A 5409-nucleotide genomic window follows, 5' to 3' on the forward strand; every position below is an offset into this window, starting at 1 on the left:
TGGACCAAGTTTTAGGATACTTATAGCGTAATGAGAATTTTGCAAGGATGTGAGCTGCCTTGTTACAATATCTGGGCGTAAAGATTACTAGGAATTTGGAAGGTGGGAAAGAAGACTCTTGCAAGAAAAAATGAGCGAGAAGATGCTCCATGGAGGGTTTGTGTTTACCTCCAACAAAATGTCAAAGTCAGATCAAAAAGTAATGAGAGAACAAAGAATAGTTATACAACAAATAAAAGTAAAAGTAGATGACAAACTTGAGTCATTGCTTTAGTCAACAAGTTTGCTAGTTGGAGCTTGGAGGAGACATGAGGAAGAGATATGGTACCTTCAAGAAGGAGATCACAGACGATGGTGATTCATGAAGTATCTCAAGTAGAAGAGCCCCAAACCATATGATCTCACTACACACTGAAGACATAGCCCTGTATTCAACTTTAGTAGAAGATTTGGACACAATAGCTTGTTTCTTGCACTTCCACGAGATAAGAGAGATGCCTAAGAATACACACTAGCCAGTAGTGGACTGTTGAGTGTCAGGGCAGCTAGCCCAATTAGCATCCACATAAGCTATAAGGCTAATAGAGGATGTAGAAGAGAAGAATATCCCGTGTGACAAGGTGCTTCGCACATATCTAATGATTCGATGAACTGTAGATAAATGAGGTTGTCTTGGGGAAGACACAAACTGGCTTATTATCTGTACTGCATAGGATATATCCGATTGAGTCATGGTGAGATATATCAAAATGCTCACTAGTTGACGATAAATGGTAGGATCTTCAAGGAGAGAACCGTCATCTTTGCTGAGTTTCAAGTTCAATTCTAGTGGGGTATCTACAACCTTAGAATCACTAAGATTTGCCAGTTTGACAAGACCAGCCATATACTTTTGTTGGTTAACAAAGTAGCCTCTAGAGTTTCCACTTACTTTTAAGTCCCAAGAAATATGTCAAAGTCTCCAAGTCCTTCATCTTAAAGGACTCACTAAGTAATTGTTGTAGCCTAGCAATTCCTTCTGTATCATCCCCTATAATGAGAATGTCATTTACATAGAAGAGTAATATCACTACTCTCTACTTTCGCCATAAGATGAATAAAGAATAATCAGAAAGACTTTGGATAAAACCAACATCAGTGATGACAAATCTGAACTTCTCAAACCAGGCCCTAGGAGCTTGTTTCAGGCCATAAAGTGACTTCTTCAGGCGACAAACAAGTTGCAGGTTTGTACAATATCTAAGAGGAGCTTCATATAGACTGTCTTTTTAACTCCCTATGGAGAAAAGCATTCTTGACATCCATATGATGAATTGTCCACTGTTTGGCTACAGATACAACCATCAGAAATCGTATAGTGGTCATCCTTGCTATAGGAGCAAAGGTCTCCTCATAGTCTATCCCATATTCCTGTTTGTAGCCTTGTGCAACCAGCTTAGCTCTGTAGTTGTCTAGGTTTCCATCAGATTTTAGTTTTATAGAATAGACCCAACTACTTCTTATGAGAGATGTCTTAGGTAGAGCTTTGACCAAGTCCTAGGTGTCATTCTCAATAAGGGCTCGAATCATAGAATCCACAGCATCTTTCCAATGTGGTTTTTTTACAACCAGCTGGTAAGATTTGGGAATGTCTGTGGTAGATAAAACAATGGAAAAAAAAAGCTATGGTCTGGTGAAAAATCATAACGGTTAGGTGGGTGAGAAATTCTAGATGAATGGTGTAAAGTGGGAATAGTAAGTTTAGGGGGAAGGTCAAGTACACTTACTGAGGCAGCTGGAGTGATTGGATCAGCAACTAGTGGCAGAGCAGGGGGCATTGAAACTGAATAAGGTCGTTGCTTCTTGAAGTAGGTCTAGAGTTGTTGCAAAGGTAACAAAGGAATGTTTGAGATACATGTAGAATCAAAATTATGCAACAAGGAAATGGAAGGAGCTGGGAATTTTACAATATGTTCAAAGAATGACACACTTTCAAGAAAAACTACATTACGAGAGGTTCTAATACGACGAACCAAAGGATCATAACAAAGGAACCCTTTATGTTTAGAACTGTATCCCATAAAGGCACATAAAGCTGCTTGTGTAGTTAACTTTGTGTGTTCATGAGGTGGAAGGTGGACAAAACAAGCATAGTCAAAAACCCTGAGCATGGATATGTCTAGGGGTTTGTGAAAAAGGGATTGAAAAGGAGAAGAGTTATTAAAAATAGATGATGGAAGACGATTTATGAGATACATAGCAGTGCTATCCGCCTCCACCCAAAACCAAGAAGGTACATGGGAATCCTGTAGAAGTGTTTTGACTACACTTAAGATATATCCATTCTTCCTTTCTGTTACCCCATTTTGTTGTGGGGTGCTAAGGTAGGATTTTTGGAGTTGAATTCCATGTTGTTTTAAATAATTTTGGAAATCCCCATCAATATACTCTCCCCTTGAATCCGATCGTAGTACACATATCAAATTGGGTAAAAACATAGGTGTGGAAGTGTTTAAATACTGTGTATACTTCAGATTTCTTTCAAAGAAAATAAATCCAAGTGAAATGTGTGCAATTATCAATAAAGCTCACAAAGTACTTATATCTTAGTCGTGAGACAATTGCAGATGACCGGACATCCCTATGTATTAAATAAGAAGGAAACGTTGCATGCTCAGAGTGAGAAGGAAAAGGTAAAATATGACTCTTACACAAACCACAAATGATGCAATCTCCATTCACATTCTTAAAGGAAACAATAGAAACAGGTAAACTACCATAAGCAAATAACTGATCAAGTTTATTAGAGAATGAATGGCCCAGGCATTTATGCCACAAATGCCAATCATTATTACGGTTAACAAATTCAAAACTAGAAGTAGTAGAAATCAAACACGAAGTAGAAGCAGGTGTAGTATTATTCTTCTCAAATTCCAAAGTGAATAGTCTTCCCAGTCTACGCCCCTTCCCCTTCACCTCCTTAGTTTTTCGGTCTTGTATCAAACAACCATCAGAAGTGAATGAACATTGTTACCTTCCTCTACAAGTTGGCCAACTAAAATTAAATTAGTGGTAACCTTAGGTACAAATGAAGTTTTGGGTAAATGAAACATAGATGACTTAGAAGTAGATAAATACAAATCATCACGTCCAAGTATATCTAATTTCTTACCATTAGTAGTGGCAATGTGTTTATTGGGAAGATGGGGTTTGGGACACTGACCAAGTGTGACCCTTGTCATAGGGTTAGAGGCTCCTGAGTCAATATACCAGAGATGATTCAGTGAGGGACAATAGGTTGGTGACTTACCAGACAAACCAATAGCAGAGAAGGCTGAAGAGATAATTGAGGACATGTGCTGTCAAATCCATTCTTCAGACATGCCACCTAAAGTGTCATTTTGGCCAGCCATAGAAGTAATGGATGATATTCCATATGATCCATCTACACCCATCTAATAAGCCTTGTAGCTTCCTTTCTTCTGATTTGATCCACTGATTTTCTGAGTCTGAGTAGGGCATTCAACAATAATATGGCCGAACTGCTTACAGTAAGTGCATGTATTCTTTTTCTTGCAATGAGAAACAACATGCCCGAACTCCTTACACTCATAGCACTGCACTTCATATATTTCACACAACATTCTGATGGATATTTTCCCATGTGTACAAGCTCATACTCTGTTCAAAGATTAATAAACCTAGCATAATACACCTAGACCTTTCTTTCTCCTTGATAATATGAGAAGTTTCAACTTCTATTTGGTATTGTCTTGAGGTGTTTGATTGCTGATATACTTTCTTGAGATACTCGTACAGCTCATAGGCAGTCCTGTATCATCTCATAGGAATTGCAATATCAGTTTCAACCAATCTTAGGATCCTTGATGCAATTTTCACATTATCAATTCCCCACTTATTAAGACCCTTAATGTTTGAATCATCAGGTTTAACTATAGATCCATTCAGATATCCCTAGAGACCTTTTGCCTCCACATGAAATTGAAAATTAAATTTCCAAAGTGCATAGTTCATACCATTAAACTTAATGGGGAGAACTTCCATCCTTTCTAATGCCATTGAGTCACAAGAGCAAGAAAACCACAAAGAATAGGGTTCAAAACAAAGGAAAGAAAGAAGTACCTTTCAGCCAATTCCAGAAAAGGAAACTGTAAGGGCCTGTTGAACTCACAAGTGGCTCAAAACCCTTCTAAATCAAATCCGATTGAAACCAAACCAATTAGAGTCAATAGATTTGCTCTGGCAACACTAGATCCAAAGTTTCATCCTGATTTGATGCCTCTACAGATCCAACAAAAAAGAGAAATCTGATGGTGCAATAGTCCAAAAGAAGTGTCTATAGAGTTCTAATCGAATGCAGTCTTAGATAAGGGATTCAAGACCACTCGAGAGCCTCCCAAATACTATTAGGGAGTACTCTAGGTAGCAGAGAAGAAAGGGGTTATGAAGAGGTTACTTTCAGATCAGATCGTGGCCTGCTCTGATACTAGGTTAGAGTCAGATCGAAAAGTTAGAGAGAAAGAGGAGAGAACACAACAGATTGGTGGGCGTGACACTCAATGTCAGTTGACACCCTAAAAGTTAAATTTATATTAAAATGATAAAAAGGACAAATATGCCCTTAGTGTACAAAGGAAGGAGAGTACAAAGATTAGTTATATAATAAATAAAAGTAAAAATACAAAAATAGCCCTGTGGCTAGATCTTCTCAAAGTCTCTACACAAAAAATTGATAATTATCTTAGCATCACTTTCAATGATAAATGATTGAATCTCAAGCTGTAAGGCAAACTTGATACCTTCATGCAAAGCAAAGGCTTCGGTAAATAGAGAGGAGAGAGAGAGGTCATAGTGAGCTATGTCCCCTCAATACCAATAAGAACAACACAATCAAGCTCCTTATGCAAATCTGCTCAAAGGACTCCTCTTTTGTGATCACTTTTGTTTGCTACTTGGTAATTAGATTTAATTCTCACATAGTGTGCCTCGTACCAACTTCATAGCATGTTACAACCATGTAATGGAAATGTTGCCTCATAACTGATAACATGCAAGTACGGGGAGATATTGCCGAAGTACAGTTGCAAGTGCTATGAGATTGGTGTGAGGTGTGTAACTTTATATATGCCATTGCTGTAATACAAAAAGAAAATTTTAAAAGGAAATTAATCAAAGTGATTGTTTCATTAACTTTATATATACTAGTGCTATTTTCTCTCTATGTTATCTGATTAAGTTCCTACCTTATTTTCTTTCATATCCTTCGAACTGGCATGAGACAACACTTAGGCCCCATGCACTTTTTGATAAGTTACTTACCCGGATAATGCACTTACCTAGATAAGTGTTTCCTAGGAAAGAGTTACTTGGGTAAGTGCATTTACCCATGTCTTTTTATTTCCCATGTAA

Source organism: Nelumbo nucifera, chromosome 1 (genome assembly GCF_055504915.1).
Source record: "Nelumbo nucifera cultivar China Antique chromosome 1, China Antique-T2T, whole genome shotgun sequence".
Classification (NCBI taxonomy): Eukaryota; Viridiplantae; Streptophyta; class Magnoliopsida; order Proteales; family Nelumbonaceae; genus Nelumbo; species Nelumbo nucifera.